Here is a 20,901-nt window from a genome sequence, read left to right on the forward strand (position 1 = left end):
GATGCTTTCGCGCATGGTTGCCTCATATCACAAACACAATTAAAGTTCGTCATCAATTCCTCTAGTTTCCATCAGAAATTGCGTCTTAACTGTTGCCTGCTGCATGACGTACCATTAAGTGTCCTGTATCAAGTCTGTTTGATATCAAGTCTGTTTGATATTTGTAGGTATAGCAACGTCAATGCATGACGCCAGATAGCTTTGATGTCATATCAGATTTCCATGGAAGAACATTTGATGGTATCATATTTATGTATAGCAGCATCAATAGTGAAACAAGAGGAACTCTTTCAGATTAAAAGTTGGTGTTGGCATATCATGTAATGTGTGTCATGCTCCATTTGCTTGTGTGTCGCATTTGGAATCAATGTATTTTGAAAGGCTGCAAGCCTCATTGAGGATGATGTTGTGTCCCTTTTTGTCTGTATGAACCTTAGAAAATATTGCATGCTTGTAGGCTTGCTTCAAGTCACTTCCATGCTAAAGAAGTATCTGAGAATCGGAATCCAGAGCTTGAGACTTTTATAGAAAGTTTGATATCTTGTGGGAGGAAGAACAAGCCATTGCCTGAGGTTCTCCAAGTCAGAAGCTGTTTATAGATATTTTTCTTGGCAGCGTGTAGCATCTTTCAGTGTCGCCCATCGTCATGGTTACGTAGCTCAGAATAAGCAGAGTGGCAAGTTCCTGAGAGAAATATTGCCTCAACACAGTGACTTTGAATGAACCATGCACTGGGAATATGCAATGACTCAAGTCTCCAGCTACACTTATACTCGATCCTCACTAATGATAGAAGGCAGCTCAGGTCCCACGTAAGGCATCATTGCATTTATAGGCTGTTGAATTTTACAAGTGATTGTCCCATTCACCGAAGATAACCCTCGATGTATTTACACAACTCTGATACAGATCTGGTAACTTTTTATGCACATTGTATGCATTCACTCAAGCATTCTTGTGCTAAACAATAAGACAGTGCTATACTACACAAAGTTGTTCTGTAGTATTACTGGGAGGTATCAAAGGTGGATGGGTGATACGATTATGATTTCCATTCATTCACCAATGTCAGTGTGAGGAGGGATGTGTAATGAGTCAGAGTGGGGGTGGGGTAGTGCCTTAGAGTCTCTCTTTCTCTCGTTTTATTGGCTTTTGTGAGTCCAGTCGTGGGTGTGGATGATTCATACTCTGTCAGGGAGGCTGCGCTGTGCATAGCAGTGAGCGAGCGAGAAGACACGGGAGGGCTGGAGGCAAGGGGTGTAGGGAAGGAATTCCATCGTAGTTAAGTTCTCAGTGTGTGTCATCGCATCGCAGGGACAACCGCTAGCTTGGCTTGAGGAAGCCGGCTCCATTGATATATCCACGTGGAGACTCACTTGTGGCTCATTCTACACTGAGAGAGTACAGCATTACAGGAAGAAGTCATTCCTTCTCTCTACTAGCTTTAGGAATACAATTTCGTGGCACAAGGACTGGATAATTTTATTGGAATATTTCATGCCTGATCGTACAAAGTAAGTATGTTTGTGTGATGTTCGTTTTTTTAACCAAATTGAGTGTGATTGTTTGCTGTAATGACTGAAGCAGCTAAGAACATGATATCAAATATCCTTGTTACATTATTCTTTACCGTCTTCTGCAATATAAGTGTTATCAAACTTCTAGCCATACCAGATCTTCAAGATGTACAAACAACCCTTTGACCCTTACTGGTACAGTGAAAGGCAAACATCTGCACAGTTAAAGTTGCAAGGCTGAGAGGAAAGAGCTGAATTCAAACCATTTAAATTCAGCTGGGCAAAAGCTGGAGCTTGTGAGTAATCAGTAAACTGATTTAGTGCTAGAATATTTCAAGATATCTCTGAATTATTTTCATCGTTAGCAGTGTGAGGTGTCTGTCATTCCTTCTTTTGTTTCTCAAGGAAGACTTCAGTAAGAAGAGCTTGGAAGCTTCTTGAGCAACCAAAAAGCTTTGGTAGATTCGTAGAGTGAAATAGGAGAAGGGAAATGCAAGATTGCTGACTCTAGACGATGTCAAAGCATACAGGAAATTCCTAGTCAATCAGTGCTAAGTCTTCCTGCTGAGTTTGTCTAAAATGATGCCCTTTGAAGCACGATGCCTAGCTACAGTTTACAGATTTGTTGCCAGGGATGTTCGTACCCACGTGAAGATGTGGAGCCAATTTACGACCACCATTAAATGCACAGGGGACATTGTGGTACTCAGGAACCCATTAATGTTGTGGTGATTAGCCTAGATCTTTGTATGATTTCCTGCTGTTTAGCTAGCATATCATGGGATGTGTGCAGTTCATAATGTGCTAATTCATGCACAGAAAGAGACACTCTTCCGCAGAAGAAAATGAATGAATAGACTTGTACAGATGAAGCTGTAGCTCTATTTTCAAACACAAAAGTTTTCAATAGTATTATCTGGAATCATAGTCAATTTCTTGTGAAAAAATAAACCTGAATTTCCATAAAATTGAAAACTTCAATACACTTGTAACTTTTACAGAGAAGCCTAACAAAAAATTATATCTTGTCCCCATGAGAAAAAAAAAAAATCCATGAAAGCTTACGTTTGGAATGCTATTTTTGATAATCTGCTCTGTAGATTCATACAATTATAAACATCCTCTATGATCCTTAAGTGATTGTCATTTGAAACCTACCCACATTCTTTGTTTGTATGCTTAGAAGAGTACCCAAGATCACACTACATATTTGTAACAACCCCTTTTGTTGAAGTGTGGTTACAGATAACATAGATACCAATATCATGCATCACTTAGGGCTGGTTTAGTTTCAAGTATATCTCAAGATACAAAAGTAAAGAGTCAAATAAAGAATTCACTTGAATAAGCTATAATCACGAGTATTATGCCTTCTTATGTACCTTTGTACAATATATGTGAGATTTGTTTTTCTTTTGTGTTTTGTATGCTTAATCGTTTATTTGCAACACTGGGTCCATATCACTTCTATAAATTGATAGCATCGTTTACTGTGTAATTAGCTATTGTGAACAGTTCTGTAGATTTAAATCTACCTGTTCACTGTTTTGTTACCAAATCTAGAAGGGCTCTTTTGTAGCATTGAAATTTGGTGGTTTTTGTAGTGTCTTGTCGATTCAGTGAGCTGCTTTACCGCTGGCCCAATGATGTTTGGAGAAATGAATTTGAAATGAACGGCCAGCCAATGAGCTGCTTCTCCCGTGCCCCACCCCCTGGTGCTAGAGCTTGGATGTTATAACATGCACTTCCTGCCTCTGACCTGTGGAACCCTAACTCAGCACCCCTCACACACACACACACACACACACACACACACACACACACACACACACACACACACACAAAGCTCTTTCTATTAATTCTTCCTCTTCCTCGTTCTCTTTCTTCACGTCTTCCCTCAATCCTTCCCTCTCTCTTCCATCTCTACCCTTTCTTCCTGTTGCTCTCATTTTCCTTCTCTCTCTCATTCTACATCTATGTAACACACACACACACACACACACACACACACACACACACACACACACATATACATGATGCACAATGCACATACACACATACACACACATACATACAATAAACACACATACATACATAGTACATTCAGGCCGCACACCACCTATTTGATTATGTGAAAATAGTATAGTTGATGAAGACTTCCCCTTTGTTACAGGAACTAATATTTTTGTACGGAAAGGCAAGAATTATCAGAGGAAACTTTTTGTTTTAGGTCATTATGTGTGTGTGATCATCTGTGTATGCAGGTGTGTGTATTTGTCATCACTACACAGTATCACAAATGAGAGGTGAAAAGTTCCAAAGAATTCTTGATCAGTTACATTAACCGGTTGAGCTAGGACAAGTCCCAAATATACTCCAGCAAGCGGCTATGGGAAATGCGTGTTATAGCAAATTCAAACTGTCCTCAACAGGTTAATCCTCTGTATGTATGTATTCTTCAAACAGTCATCAGGGCTCAACCCTATTCTTTTCTCTGTGGCCCGTTTGGGCCACTAAAATTCTTAAATTTGAAATTGTGGTAACTCAAAAGAAATGTAGTGGTCCAAAATAGATGGAAACTTGACAATCCATTTTGAATCATAAGTGCTTAACCATGCCACCAAAAGATAACCTTTTTGGAAATTTGGTGACCAAACATTAATTTTTTGGGCCACCTCTAGCCCTGGTCATATTTCTTACTGAGGCGTATGTTTTAATGTTAACCATTATGACCTGTGTATGCATGGAATACCCAAGACAAGTAAAATATCAATTTGAGGTTGAAAAAGCTAATATAAATGCTAATTGTCCATATCCTGTGAGACTATTGGCAACCACTCACAAAAAGTTAAAGCAAATGTCAAAATGAGCTCAGCACAGCACAGAGGTTATTAAGTTATCAGATCAAACAATTTTCATTGTGCTTTCCTTCCATATTAGTTTGTTATGGAAATGCATTGGAGGTTTCTCTAATTTGGTTCGTGCAATCACTTCTCATTTGTGTGCACAGGCTAGACGCATGTGCTCAGAGTAAGTTTAGCCTCATTTCCTGACCACAGAAATAAACAGTAGACTCTCAGGTTATGCTGTGTTGACTTTGATTGCTGAAATACAAAAAGTAATTGAAATTGTGACCCAAATATATCCCATTGAATTTGTCATCAATTTATTTACCCGATGAAATGCACTGTGAGTTTCCAATCATGCATTGAATGGTGCATGTCTCGCCAAAAGACTTGAAAAAGTTATTAAGTAAAAACCGCTTGTGAAGGATTTTTTTTTTCTATTCAGAATAACACATTATTCTTCATTTCTAAATGGGTGAAAACGAGTCCATGTGAAAATGGTCATTTTATATTATTTCATTTCATAGAGTAAGTAAATATTTCAAATTTCTCACTGCCATAAAATAGATACAAAAAGTGTCTTAAGATTACTGATTTGACATCAGTTAATGAAGGGAGGAAACTAAATCACTTCTTTTAATGTTTAAGTCTGCCACTACCATGAGTAACCTGCCTGTGCATAAAATCAATGGCATTTTGAAGGGCCAGTTTAGAAGGGGTTAAATTCAACACTCTACTTTACAAAGGCATAAACACGTGTCTTCTGTGCAGTGGCAGGGTGCCAAAGTTGCAGTAAAATGACATCCGCTAACTTAAATTTGCCCTTGGACAAAGATAAGGCTTTTAGTGTTCAGTGCCCGAAAAACTACAATTGCCTTGATTTGAGTACAGGTTGTGTCAGCAGGAACCAAGCCAAAGTGTAAGACCCCGTTTACAGTGCGAGGCTCAGCCGTGGCCGAGCCCTCCTTCATTTCAGTGTAAACGCGCAAAAGGCCAAATACGAGGCCAAAATTGGCCGCGCATTTGGCCACGCTCTGGAGGTGGTCTCTGGCCTGGCCTCTTCTTGGTGTAAACGCAAACTGGGCCAAATGCGCGGCCAATTTTAGTCTGGCTTCCAGACCCTCTGCCCGTACTATTTCGCTATTCACGATATTAACCCCCTCAACGTCGAAAACTAGTATAGTTTAAGGTGGTTTTGTCCTGCAAAGGATTTTTCCTTCGGCAAAGGCCTTTGCCCGAACGGTGACTTCGTCGCCACGGAATCCAGTTGGCAAAGGGTCTGAAAACCAGGCTATACCAAATTGCGTTTGTTTACAAGCAGAGCGCCACTACGACAAAATATTGAAAGGTTTGAATTAAAAGCGCGGCCGAGCCCGGCAGTGTAAACGGACAAAATTGCGGGGCTCGGCCTCACAATTGAGGCTGGGCTCGGCCGCGGCTCGGCCCAGCCCCGCACTGTAAACGGGGTCTAAGATTGAGTAAGGTTGAAGCCATGTATCAGTCTCTCAAACCAGTCACTTATCAAAAAATTTTTTAATTGCCATTTGGTAGTGGAATGTTCCCATCTATACACATTGTAGGGTGTGTAGATCCCAACAAAACTGTGAAGACACTGCTGAATGGTCTCCCCTCTTCAGTCTTGTTGTGGAATCAAGAATGCAAATTGTGAATGTCACATATTGGAGAAAAACACTGGCAATAGATGTGGACATGTATTTCAGGTAATGAGATGGTTTACAGATTCCATGCACACTATAACTAAAATAGAACTTTTGTTCACTGGAAGATGTAAACAACCCTGATACTATGAAAGAACATTATTGTCCTTTATGGATTTATCAAGAAGTTTACAAAGGCAGTAGCTGTCATATGCCATCACTAGAAAGTAAAGATGATTCTAGGCAGGATGAGGTAATAATACCGTAGTCCAACCAGACTAGGACCACAGGTCAATATCCCAAAGGAACTGGGTTCCTAAAGGTCTGCCAGCAGTGATCCTAAACCAAGACTTGGCCGAGTAGACCCAGGAGGCTAATTGGAAGTCTTGCTAGATCCACACAGAAATCAGTCATGCTGTATTTACTGTCACTTTGGACCGCAATAATGATGTCTGGAGAGAATAACAACTGGATTTTCCTTGTTCATTGTCAAGTATTTTCTGCACACACTAAGTGGACTGTTCTTTGTTTAGCCACATCACCACAGTGTTTGTCAAAGAAAAACACCATATGGCAAATAATAGTGAAAAGATTACAAATATCAATGTCACTGTAGTGAAAAATATGAGTAATAGAACTTTTCTATAAACACTTGTGTGTAAAAAATGTTCATGATGATCCAGAGGAAAAGTATGTGACATGGTTGTTTTAAAAGTACCGAATAGTAAATTGACTGTCTTTGTTGTTATTGATACTTAAGTCTTTGATTTTCAACACAGAGTATTAAAAAGAACTAAGGGCTATCTTGCCAAATAACTCATGGATGTTTTATTGATTTATGACCTCATGTGTAGTAGTTGAAGCTACGTGACCAGAGACTTAACTGTTTGAGGAGCACACTGAGATGAGTTTTTTTTCAACGCCCACGTGGAGACTGCAAGACACTTGACAAACATCGTAGGCAAACATTTCAACCCCCATCCTTCTCCAACCCTCCCCCCCCCACACAGAAAAAGATAGAATTACAGACTCTTTAGATTTGTGTAGAGCCCAAAACATCTCGAGTGTGAAGATGGTGTCTGAGGGGAGGGGTTTCCATGGTAACTGTTTATTGCTAATAATTACTAGTTCTGTCATTCATTCCATGATGCCTTGCGGGGGCTATGTAGGAAAATTCTGCAACCGCGAAGAAATCTGTCTTCCATTTCTTATTGTGGGGTGATCCCTTCATGATTGGAAAAAAAGTACATTGCAATTTGGAAATTAGGACGAATCAGTTGCAATGCCCCCCTCCCCATGTGCTTTGTCAGAATTGATAAAATGGCTCATTTAGCATTCTATATGATCAACTTTTCTAACTGGTAGAGATGGTTTGGTCTATATTATGTTTGAGATGATAAAAGACAAGTTCAAATTCTGTTTTGGTAAATGTGTAGGAGCAGTGTATATCAGCAAAAACTATACTTTTTAAACTTGTCCATATGCTGTCGTGAAAAAATACTAGACAAATTTCTTGTACACTTTTCAAAATAATCAAAATACCCATGTAGAACTGATCATAATATAGATCATTATTAGATAGGTGATATAGTACCATATTACAATGCAATTGGGGTAGAATATGATTGATATGCCACAATATGTTGTTATATGATAATTCCTATCTTAATATCCTTGTGGAGGCATTAATCTTCCTGCACTCCCCTAACAAGTAACCATGGAGTAATGCCTATACTGTCAGAGCTAATTATAGGATTCACATCAGTAAACTTGTTTTCCTCCATAAATATGTATGGCCATGTAACCTTGATTACTGCTAAAAGATGATGGGCTAGCCTTGATTGCTTAAAAGCTAATGGTGCATCTATATCTGCACAGGCTTTCCCATAATACAGCTGTGTTATAAAAGTCAATTATGACATTAATTCCATCACACTTAGTACTGACTTTGCTTTGCTGCATAAAACAAGAGAACTGAGGTTTCAGTTGCATAAAAATGCTACACTTCAAATATATAGGCATACACTCATTGCCTTCTGAAGTAGATTATGAAACTGTAGAATGTGTTATTTTGCAATGGTAGAAAAAAAAAGAATTTAGCAGTCAGTATTTGTATTAAAGGATTCCCATTTCCACCAAATTAAGTAAGGCTGTCAAGTATTAAAAAAGAAATACCTTGAGACATCACTAATTTTATGATGTTATGTAATCTTGAATGAATTTCTGTTCAGAGGAAAAACTGAAGAGACTGCTAATATTTAAAAAGAAATACCTTGAAACATCACTAATTTTATGATGTTGTATAATCTTGTATAAACTTCTATTCAGAAGAAAACTGAAAAGACTGCTTCAGTTCAGAGAATTACTCAGCTATAGCCAGTCATGTGAGTGGATCTCTCTTATCCTACTTCCATCTCTCACCATCTCTCACACCTGTCTTGGAGGATCGTCCTGCCATTGTAAAAGACTAGTATGCAGCAGTGCTTTTCTTTCTGTCAAGATCACAGCATGAAAGCGAACATGCTGAATGTCCTACCCAAATTAGGCCCGTAGCTCACGCAGAGATTGGCTGGGTATCGTGTTGCCTGCAAATAGGTGACTCAGTTCAGAGTGAATGTCAGGTATGAGGTTGTTGATTTCATGTGAAATAATGCATGGATTTTGGAGGCTTGTAGATAACTCTTTGTGTCAAATGGCAGTGTTAGTATAAATCATTCAAACAAAGGTGCGTTGCACTGTGGAATTTTATTTGAGGTATTTTTAACCAGAAGCATCTGTAATAGGATGCTATACATACTACTGTGTCAAGAGAGAGAAAGAGATAACAAAAAACTATCGTGTATTCATTTCATTAAATTTTGGCACACCATAGGTAACATCATCTCCGAGCCACCGACTTACGCTTGTCTGTGAAGTCATTGATAAAAGAAGAATGTAAAGAAGAAGAAAAAAACCCCAACAACAACAACATCAACAACAACATTAACCTTGCTGGTTGCACTCTGGATGTGGTAGAGGCGACTTTTTCACAAAGCTGGTATGGTTTTAACACCTCTACATCTTGGGAGAAGAAAAGATAAACAAAAACAAAGAACAAGAATTCAGTGGAGAATTAACTAGAACAAAAAGGTGGAATGACTGATATTTTGATCATGATAATAAAAAAGAAGTGTAGGAGCCCATATCTATGTGGTTAATTGAGGAGAATATATTCAGCGAATGTCACATATGTTGATGGTGAATTTTTGGAGATTGATACCAGGGCTTGAAGCAATAATATGTACTGGAGGTCAAATATCTCCATAAAACAAAATTCATAGAGGGCACACGGAATTTCCCTGTGGTGACGTTCGTGCCGACTATGGATAGAACGTTGTCAACGCTGTTGTCTCCTACAGTGCTTTCTAAAAGAAGAGAGAAAAAGGGGTGTGGATTTTGGTCAGACGCAAGGTTCAATGAACGTCTTTGATAGTTTGTATGTAAATTGATTTAGAAGGCGGGGGAAGTGAATGTCAGGAATGATAGTGAAAGTAAAATGAGGATGTGGTCAAATGTCTTCATGAATTGCGCCAAAAATAGTTTTGTGTGTGACGTTAAATTGTCGAGTGGAATATATTCCTGTAGTTGTGACACAAAGAATGGTGCTCTGTGCTTTGGTGTATTTGCCCATACAGGTTTCAAATAACTGCATTGTAAGTTGTGTTATCTATACAAACACCATAGATTATTAGTGTAAGAGTTCATAATGAATCCTGATTGATTGCTGTACTGATGTTTTTATTAGCTGGTTCACACCCACAGGATATCAGTTTTTGGTGATGTCAAGGCAAGGTGTGATATTGAAGCTGGAAATCTATAAGCATTGTTGAAAGTTTGAATCCATGTTTCAATGTTGAAGAGAAAATCAGAAATTAAACAAAAAGTAAAAAAATAAATTAGGTTTAAATGAAGCAGTTAGTAATTCCTTTGGCCTTGTTTTGTGCATTTTTGAAGGGATGGAGGTACTCAATATTCAGCAACTTAAATGGAAATGAAGTTCATTTAATTCATATTGAATTAATTTTCAAGAAGTGAAATGATTTGTTTTGAAACATCAGTCATTTTTATTTTTAGACTGGACATTCTTGTTGACAGGGATATATTGCAGTAAAACAAGAAGCATTCACAGCATGGAACTTTTGCATATTCATGACTGGCAGTCAATGCATTGTTTAGACAAAAATTTGGTATGCACAACACTTTTGTGTACATTTAATTTCATTAATCTTGGCTCCTTGCTCCTCTGCAGGAAATTTTGTGCATCGGAAAATTTCTGAATTTATAGTATCTTGTTCATTAGAAAGCCGTCACTGCTACTGTGTAGTTTGGGTATGTAATGGAGAGAAAGACAAGAAGAGTCCCCATTGGATGCTGAGAAGATAGAAGCCACGCCCACTAATGTCCGGCTGGTGCCTGACCGATGGATTTATGGGGTCAGGTTTGGACCCTGCACCTGCGTTTCCTTAGCATCAATTTGATGAATACTCATATAACTAGGACGCATTTCATTGCCTTTGTTCATGTGTTTGTGATTAGGGACAAGAATCTTCAACAGTTCGTGAGAGTATTTGATTAAAAAGGGGGTAGTTTTCCGTATTTTGCGGACAGATGAAATATGGAGTCTCCTTTGACAAGTCATAAGCCCCCCAAAAGCAAAATTTGTGCACATTTCCAGAGACATAAAGCGCCTGCCTACTATGGCATCAAAACGGGCTAAGAAATAGCTGAATGTACAACATGGGAAAAATATAGATTGTCATTAAAATCAGTTTGTATGTGATTTAGAAGGATAATATGATTGAGGATGATATTATATATCAATCCTGTATCACATCAGTCAGATAAAAAGAAATGAAGAATTAAAGTCAGTTCACCAGTTAAGCATCTCCTTAAGGGGTTAATGCATTAGGCCTATTGGTTCTCATCAATATCACTAACAAAAGCAAAATTGTTTATTTTGTTTTTCCATAGGTATTTAGGTATAGACAAAACAATAGTACAGCTTTTACCTTTGGTGCTGTTTGATTAAAAAAAAAAAAAAAAAAAAAAAAAAAAAACTTTTACAGCCCACTGAATATGAAATTTTATTGAACTGGTTAGGTTGTTGTTGTTCTTTCATTCCTGTTTTAGATACAAAAATTATTGCATATTCGCCAATCCAATTTGAAATCACCATGGCAACAGTCAAGATTCAATAACATGAGTGCTGGTCCATAAAAAGTTATGCCAGAGGCCTGGCCAAGGTGTTCCGAAGGCAGGAGTATTGATTTCAGTGTCGGCAGCATGCCGCCAAATGGGCTCGCAGTTATTAGCTCCGTGCACGCTGATCTATGATAATTGCATTAAATCGAGCATGTTGTGCACCGACTTGGAATTTTGTGTTCCAAATATTTGTGCGACTAATTCATCAGTTTTGAAATGCTAAAAGATTGGCAGGCTTTCATTGAAATAGTGAAGGAAATCTGATTTGTATAAAGATGATTTGTACATGATTCAGACTTGTTCAGCAACTTCCTTGGAAGAAGGAAAGACAGCCAGTGCGGAATATTGACTCGTTTTCATTTGTCTTGTTTTGTAACATTTTATTTGAGATGTCATATGATACGCTGGTGTAGTAGGGTAGTATGAAGGCAGTAGGATTCTGTTTCACTGTGTTATGGATACTATGGTTATTACCAGCTGTGGAAAGATAATATCAATCAGAGAATGTTCCATTTGTTCCTGGACGAGTCTGAGAGCTGCACATTTCTCTACAGGGGGTATTCCACTCTGGAAGCGGCGGAGGAATGTGCAATGTTGCCGTCACCCGTTGAGGATGGGCTGATTTTGCTACAACACGCATTTCCCATAGACACCCACCCGAGTATACTCTGGACTTGTCGTCAATGGGTTAAAGGGAAATGAAGCCACAAATATATTCCTGTTTTGTGTGGATTGAGTGAATGCAGTGACTAGTAGAGAATACACGAGTGAATTTTGAGGAAAATTGCACAATCTGTTCAAAAATTAAGAATCTAAAGTTTTGGTACAGGCATTGCTGGATAAGTAGACCACAGGAATTTGTGATGTCACACATGGAAGAAAATTTCGACATATTTTCTTCTTTTATTTTAGCATAAAGAAAAAGAACTTGGATTGCCTCTTTCAGAAGGCAGGGGAATATTACCCTATCTATGTCAGAAAGAAGTTGAGAGAATGCATACTTTTCATAAAAGATTAAATTTTGTCAAATTTTCTTTCTTCTTTATATCATTGTCCATGTGTGACATCACAAATTGTTGTCATTGTCTCATCCAACAGTGGCGTCACTGAAACTGTAAAAATTCACAACATTTGAAAAGATTGTCCGATTTTTCCTTAAACTTCATTGATGTGTTCTACTAATATTTTAGCATTCGCTCAATCTACAAACTTAAGGGTTTCATTCCCCTTTAAGGTTTGTTTCTTGATACATTCTGCTGTAGAGGTTCGGAAGGATTACGTACAGTCTGAAAACTTCCCGTAGTAGCATTGACTTTCATATCTGCTGGTGGAGGCCTTTGATACAGGAAGGAACTGTTTGAGGGGTGTAGCAGTTATGCCATGGTGGTGTGGAAAGCTATTCGTTAAATGGACAGGATCCTGGGCCAGGTATGATAAAAGGGGTGCTAATGAGTATCCTGACTGTGCTCTGTAGAGATAGGACTGAGACTGGGTTGGGCCAGATACGAGGAACTCCATGTTTCCTCTTGTGGTAAACTTGAGGTGCATCGTATAGCATATTGATAGGCGATCATATAGAAGAATATACAATTAGGCATAATCCTTTGTAGGCATATAAAGCTTGGTCAAGCAATATAGTAGAAATACATGTATATGATAATATTGCTGTCAAAGAATACATATTTCATAGTTCATAGTGGGATACTCAATGTTCTCACTTGTTAGAATGTTACCATGTGAAAAGGGCAGACAATTCAGTACAACTTTGCCTGTGGGGCCAAGAAACAAACAACATGAGACTGTCTGTTTGCAGTGTGTGACAAAAAAAAAAAAGAAGAAGAAGAATGTGCTCATGCTGTGTTTGCTTGTAGTAAATAATGTAGGGTGAGAGACATGGCACTGTGGCATTGCTAGTATTGAGAGAGATTGAGCGAGGGAAGAATGAACTGGGAGGATAATGAAAAGAAGAAGAAGAGGGATAGGAGGAGGAGGAGGAGGAGGACGGTACTAGGGAGAAAGAGAGATGTTGAAGCAGAGGTAAATAGATGTTAGTGGTCAAGGGGCCAGAGGAAGTATTGGGGTGTGGTCATTAACACCTCTCCAGGAAGGGATGGAATCTTGAGGGTCAGCTGTAAGGGGGAAGAGAGGATGCGGAAGGCTCTGAGTAATAAAGAAAGGTGTTGATGTTAATCAGTGAACTGTCAGACACAATTTGCACCCTTCCCCCCTCCCCTATGACTATTCATATTCAAACTTTATGTAAAGACCTCATGCTCATTTGAATGTATTGCACTTTAAAATCTCTGTTGAGTCATGAAAAAAAAAAAAAAAAAAAAAAAACCTCATCTGCATAGAAATAAATCCTTAGTGTTCATGAGTTCATGTGGTCCTTGTATACATCTCTCCTTCCGTATATATATTTTGCAGTCTGGTGTAGCTGTGAGAGAATGATTTATCAATACTCATTTGTTATACTGTAAAACTAGACATTTTTGAGTGCATGAAACTTTTGCAAATTTCATGAGGAGCTACGATTCGCGAAAGTAAAGTGCATGCGAAAGTTTTTGTTGACACAATCCAGTACATGTAGTATAATCATAATTTTTTGATGGTGGGCAGTTTGCGGAAGTTTTGTGCCGCGAGTGTTTCTGGTTTCAGAGTAGTCATTCAAACATGTAGATAAGGACACTCATGGATGTAATCAGAGAGGTTCACTTCCCTGATGTAATGCACTTAATTCCCCCGTAAGAAGAGGAAAATTTACCATTTTACTTATTGACCTTAAAGCCCGTGTGATCCAGCTAATAGAACAACCACAAGCTGTGATAAATGAACTCTAATGAATCCTGTACAGGAACGAGGGGATAAGCCTGGCATAAATATAGCCGTGGGAAAGCGAGTTTCAAGATAAACTTTCGCTTGACAGCTGCACACCCGCTAAAGGATCATTTGGCGCCATTTATCTCGTTTACAAATAGTGTTTGTTTTTTTCTTGAAAACCAAAGGAAAAAGTGTAGAAGCACATTGAGGTTAGCCAACAAAATCCAGGAAAGAAGTTTGTCCGAGGTCTGTTTTTGTAGTGCTGTACTGACAGCGCTGCTTCCTGCTTTACTCTTCTGTAATATCAATGTGGCTAGCTGGTTGTCAAAGCAATGATTTGTTGTTTATTCCAGGACAGGACCATACCTATCACCTTCTTTGGTAGTAATAACTCGTTGCATTACTTGTGACAGTTCCTCGTCACACTAAACCAGTTCATGAGGGTCAGTGGATAGGATATATCTCGCCTGCTGCTTCTTGGTAACTTCTTGTTATCTTCTGTGAATTATTGAAAAAAAAAACAATCTTGAAGACCATGATTTTATTTAGCATGTAGACTTTCTACATGTGGTTTGCTTGCAGTTACAGCTGTTTTATATCCTGCGCATGTACCATTCTGATTTTCAGCTTCCGTTTTGGGCTAATTGTCAGTCTTCTATAGATGCTAGAATAAACTCCTCATTGTTGTGAATTGTCATTTTGCATTTCAACTTTGACCCATCGAATGGGAGTAACCCATGTTTCTCAAGACTCTATTCGTTTCTCATTGCAGACTCGGTGCACCTGATACTCAGAGCTGTATTTGACAGGCCTAAGACTGACCCAAAGTGGGTGAAAGAACTCACAAGCGGATCGATGAATTGAAGAGGTAAGGTACAAGTCATTATCAATGCTGGTGTTACTTTGTTGACTTATGTTTGCATCAAAGTTTTTGATCTTTCACTCATTTATCATTATAAGTTTTAACACCGATTCATGATTCCATCTCATTTGGATTTCTTTTTAAAGCTTGCTTTCAATTAGTCTTCATTATCCTCTTTTAGGTCAGGGATTGTGTTTTGAAGTATGTTTGAAATTGTTTTCTCTATTGTGATTTTATATGAATGCGTGCATTTCTTCAAACTGCAACACTAAAACGTCAGAGTGTGATTTTTCTAACTTCGAGCAAAACTTCACTGATGTTTTGTAATGAGAATGCACATTGCACAAAAAAAATCCTGATATTATTCACATTGGTTTTGGATCAATTTTCCTTGTAGAGCACAAATATGTAAGCGACTGTATCATATAGTTGTAGCATACTATGAGTGCACGTGTTGCACTGTGCTGTACCCTATTTTGTGTCTGTTGCCAGTACAATTATTTGAATGCGAACCGAATCGCATGCTGAAAATTAGGGTTGATTGAAGCGAACAGGCATGTGCAGTACCTCCAGAAACTGGATTGTGAAATATCACAAAATATCACAAAATATTGCAAAATATTGTGAGCTTTCATATCTCAAATTTGTGTAATGAGGAATGACCCTGTAAGTAGCATAAGCAACATTTGATTACCACAGCCATAAACAGAGTATTTAGTATATCCATGGCACACTCACTCATCCAAAAAAGACGTGGGAATGAAAAAGTGAAGAAATCAGAAGCTCTTTTTTAATTGGTCATTAACACTGCATAGGAGAGAGAGAGTTTCATGACTTTTTTTTTGGGGGGGGGGTGTCTTTTTTATTTAGATGAACTAGTTGGGGCACAATTTTGTTCTGGATATGTACGATTTAAATAGTGACAGATATTAAGATACGTATCCACCCATTTCAAACTGAAATTGCATGACATTATGAATTATGAGGTTGGTGTTATATTTGATGTGACATCCGAATGACTTAAAACAGCTATAGTATGTAATTCTTGGGTGGCATCCAAACTTAATAAGCCATCTCAATTACCCTTCGTAGAGACCAGACAAAGGCGTGGTTGAGGATCATGACTTTTGGTACACTGTGGTTGCTATAAATATAATGGTATATATTTCTCACATTTTTTTTTAAATTATCATCAGTGCAGTCTCTTGTCATGGAGTGATAGTTAGTAAATCAGATCCTTATTAATCAAATTTAGCACACTCATTTCACTATGGGTAGCCAAAACTCAATTAATAAGCCCTTTTAAATGATCTATCTGATATCTTACCTTCTTTTACTCAACCTCAACAAGAGACAAGGAGATTTGAAAATCAAGAGCATTGTGTTCTCTCCCTCACTTATTCAGTTTTGTTGGGGGTTTTTTCTGTATTTTCCCATTAACTTGCCATATTTTTCCTCTCTGGCCACATTATGAGGAGAGACGGAAGTGTTGTAGTAATAGGAGGAAGTCATCAAATATCAAGTGACAACACATTGATTACTTTATTGTGGGTGACGGAGGATCCATGGTGGTTTGTTGACAGTCAGATTGTGATTTTAGGAATCCACACCTCAATGAAGTACATTGAGTTATTTCCTTTTTAATTGACCATGACCTATAATTATTGTGTACTTTACCACACAAGCAGTTTTTTACCATTGTACCCCCCTTTTTTTTCCTGGAGAAACAACCTAACAACAACAAAACCTGTTGGTCACAAAAGCCTTTGTAAGCTTCTGATCATAAATGAATTTCCTGTGATTGTATGCTTACAGCTTTTGGTTTTTGAGATGTGATTGTAGCAGTTTTATTGATAGTTTAGAGAAATAACAAAAAAGCTGCAGATTTTGACAATGTTTCAAACTATTAATGTATCAAATGAAGTGTGGAGCTGTGCTGTGTAGCACTACTAGTGTGTTTCATGCTCAGGAGTATTTTGAAAAATCCGTCAAACAGGGAGAATCCTGAGTCCTAAAAAGAAGAGACATTGGTGATCTTTATTACCAATATACAAATGTGTAGATATACAATGTAAATTACACAATGCAAGCAATCATTCCATGACTAAAAGAAAAGTTCCATATCTTTCCTTTTTATGCCTCCGCCACGAAGTGGTGCCGGAGGCATTATGTTTTCGGGTTGTCCGTCCGTCCGTAATGAATTTTGTGGCAAGCGTAACTAAAAAACCTTTAGAGGTATCCTAGTGAAACTTGGCATGTATATGTATTAGGGGGTGAAGTTGTGCCTATCAACTTTTGGGTACACATGCTCAAGGTCAAAGGTCAAAAGTTCAAGGTCAAATACATAAAATTTCACTATTTCCTCCATATCTATGCATTGCCTGAAGATATTTTCTTGAAACTTAGTGTATACATGTATTACCCAATTAAGATTCTCTGGTGAAAGTTTGGTGTCATGAGGTCAAAGGTCAAAGGTCAAAAGGTCAAGTAAAAATATTAAAATTTCACTTTTTTCTCTGTACCTTGGAAATTGTTCAAGGTATCTTCATGGAACATAGTATATATACATGTACATGTACTGAATGGTAGTGATTATCTAGAGAATTTAGGGTTCATGGGGTCGAAGGTCAGGGGTCAAAGGTCAAGGGCAACACTTCAAAATTTTACTATTTCCCTCATATCTATGCAATGCCAGCAGGATTATTTTTTTTTTCGCACTTGGTGTATGCATGTATAACCCAATAGAGATTCTCTGTTAAGTTTGTTTCCTTTTTTTTTGCCTCAAAGGTCAAAAGGTCAAAGATCAAGTGAAAGTGCTGAACTAACTGTTTCCTCCATAATACTATCTAGGAAATGGTTCAAGTTATCTTGAAACTCACTATATATTTATGCATGTTCTGCCTGACAGTGATTATCTTAATACAAATTTTAGGGTCAAAGGCCAGATGAAAATGGCAACAATTTACTATTCAATACAGAAATTGCACTTTTTCTCCATACCTTGAAAATTACTCAGTGCATAAACTTATGAATGGATCAAAGTCGAGTTTAAGTTCTTAAATCTCCAAATACATGCTCTCCTATTCATCCAATTAAACCTAGGTCAAGGAAGGTGAGCATATAACACATTTGTGATAAACTTGTCATTCTAATATTTTGCCAATTTTGTGAAAATGTAATCACACATTGTCCACATGTGCTATAGACCCATTAGGAGAACCAGTCATTGACATCTGTAATACTTCAATAGATCACAAATCCCGACATCAGGGGTTTTCGTTCACACGCAAGCATCGTTCTGCTTTACCATGTCTCATCGATACATCGCTTTGTCATAATTCTCGCTGTCGAAAAGACGACTATCAAGGACAATAGCGAAATAATTTAAAAAGCATTGAAATTCCTAAGATTTCTCCCTTTTTATCAATTTATCACACAAACACTTCATGTTCTCAGTTGGCAATGATAGCAGCTCAGTTCTCTATAACCTCCCTGTCGTCGTTACATTCCTAACGAACAGAGCCAAGGGTATTGATATGGAGTTCTGTTAGTTTTGCTGTTGTTGTCACAATGTGAGAAATATCATCCATTTCTGAAGCGGCTCCAGCTCAAAACTTGCAAGTTTTAAAATGGTCTGCCAAAGGTATGAAGAACGCACTGTGTCATTACTGGGTATTCTCTGACCGACCGAAAATCGTAGACAATGATTGGCAGCGCATTGACAAACGGAAGTGCAACTGGTCATCAGCGACGCTTATCTTGAAAGTAGAGAATCTTTTTGCGTGAATGGAAATTCGAAATTTAATTTTGCATAAAAAGCTTGCTCCATGGTTACAATGCACTGCCAAAGTGCCCATATATTGAGCTGATAAAGCAGTTCATTTCCGATAGGCCAAATCAGCGGTTAGTGCCGACTTATACAAGGGAGGTGGAAAAACTGTGGTCTCTTTCCACCTCCCTGCTTATACTTAAAACGGTCCGCCTTATGAATGGATACCCGTAAACTCATTGATGCAAAATGCACAGAATGAATATAAAAGCGAGGTAAATCAAAGATAGTCATGAATGGTAAGGCGGACCCGTCTTTTGTATTTCTACAAAATTATTTGCATTTCACTGTGCATTAAAAGCAGTTATTTCTCAGTTCTTGTTTTTTTTTTTTTTCCCTCTCAAGCACTGAGTGATATCATGCCCGTTAATGACAAGTGCTGCTATGTTTAGATACATCATTACCGGGAATGATGTATTTACTGGTATGCGGATTTTACTGAAAATGGCGGAGGCATACCAGTCGCCATAGCGACATTTCTAGTTTTCTGTGTGCCATCAGAATATTTATCATCGCGTGCATCAGACTGAAACATTAGTAGAAAATGGCAAATTGAAACTGAGTTCGATTTTCAATTGCCCGGAATGATGTATTTACTGGTATGCGGATTTTACTGAAAATATGTCCCTGACCACCTCCCTGCACAGACACTGTAAAACGTGTGTGAATGTAGGCAGCTAGATTTAATGTGATGAGACAGATAATGCGAGTAGGATCTCAGCAAGCATAATGTGGTGGCCAGTGAAAACCACAGCAGAAAAAAATTTGTGTCGACGAGCAATGTATGACATTTCAGTTTCGGTTCACCTACCCGTGTCAATGGATTTGATTGATGAGTGGATCACAAAGGAACTTTATCACTCATTGTCTGCTGTGTGATCTCATCAATGGCATTAAAGTGCCCATTCCTGTATGATTTCTTTTTTCCCCCAGGCAACAGATGTGTTCATATTTGATCTAAAGCACTATGAGAGTGAAAATATATTTTATTATACACCCACTGGATTAGATTTTTGAAGGGATTTTTTGTTCTTTTTTTTTGTGTGAGATCTCTCATCAAACACCTGTGTTCTGCCATTTGCAGTCATTGAATATGCGTGATATCTGACTGGGCTTTAATACCTCTCTGAGCAGCCCACTGATCCAGGGTAAACTTGATCTGGGAGTATCCTCACAAATGGCATTTAAATGGCGTACTATGCACTGTAAGACACATCAGTGATTTGCCCACAAGAAGTTTGAAAAATAGCATTGTTAAAGTGATTTTGATTGATAATGATAATCTACAATCCTGTTATTTATTCGTAATGGTTATGATAGATTCATAAGGTTATTTCTGAGAATCACAGTAATGGATTGAATGTAAAAGAAGTCATGATTTGAAATGATTTCTAGTTTAATTACAAAATATCTAGATGTCATCACTTACTTTAAATGAAATAGCCAATGGTGATAGCCAGAAAAAGCTATACAGAATGGCTGCAGTAGCCTGGTATAAAAGATCTTCTTTTTTATATTTTAACTAATAATCAGCTGATACTGTTAGGTAGCATTTAACTCTCTTTATCCAAAGCAGAAGACTCATTTAAATGTATGATTTTGTATGCATGTGTGTGTATGTTTGTGACAGGTCTGACTTCACTGACAAGATTATGAAATTCATTTAATTATCAGCTGTTGGAATTTTACATTGAGATGTCATCTAACACGCATGGACATATACGTGCACACACAAATACTCACCATGTTATAAATCAATAATTTCATATTTGTGTATATATGTATTAATATTTTATAATACTTGGGTTTTCTGAACTCCAATATTAAGGGTTATAATATTAAGCACTGAAAAAAAAAAGTACTGAAAGGATGGGGGGGGGGGGGGCTAAGAGAGAGAGAGGGAAAGAGAGGGAGAGAGGGCTAGAAAGGATGATGAATAACGACAATTATGATAATATGGCTCCAGGCTTCCTGAAAGGGAGAGTGGGGAGAAAAACAACAACCAAATTTCCTCTCTGCAATGCATTCACGCCTCAGCTCTGTACGTACGAGGAAAAAAAGCCCAGAGTGTGGTATTCGTGAGAGTCCCTGCGTCTGATTGTGTGTATGTGTGTTTCTTTGGCAGTGT

The 20,901-nt window shown here is 38.0% G+C and overlaps 1 long non-coding RNA gene across 2 annotated transcripts in view; it reads left to right on the plus strand.

Moving 5' to 3' along the window:
• Nucleotides 1–20,901, plus strand: part of LOC140246317 (uncharacterized) — a 158,446-nt gene that overhangs the window by 112,338 nt on the left and 25,207 nt on the right. For both annotated transcript variants that reach the window (XR_011902457.1, XR_011902456.1), the window contains exon 5: nucleotides 14,855–14,950. This is a non-coding gene — a long non-coding RNA (uncharacterized lncRNA). The remainder of the gene's footprint in view (nucleotides 1–14,854; nucleotides 14,951–20,901) is intronic.

The sequence above is a fragment of the Diadema setosum genome, chromosome 2 (genome assembly GCF_964275005.1).
Source record: "Diadema setosum chromosome 2, eeDiaSeto1, whole genome shotgun sequence".
In the NCBI taxonomy this organism is placed as follows: domain Eukaryota; kingdom Metazoa; phylum Echinodermata; class Echinoidea; order Diadematoida; family Diadematidae; genus Diadema; species Diadema setosum.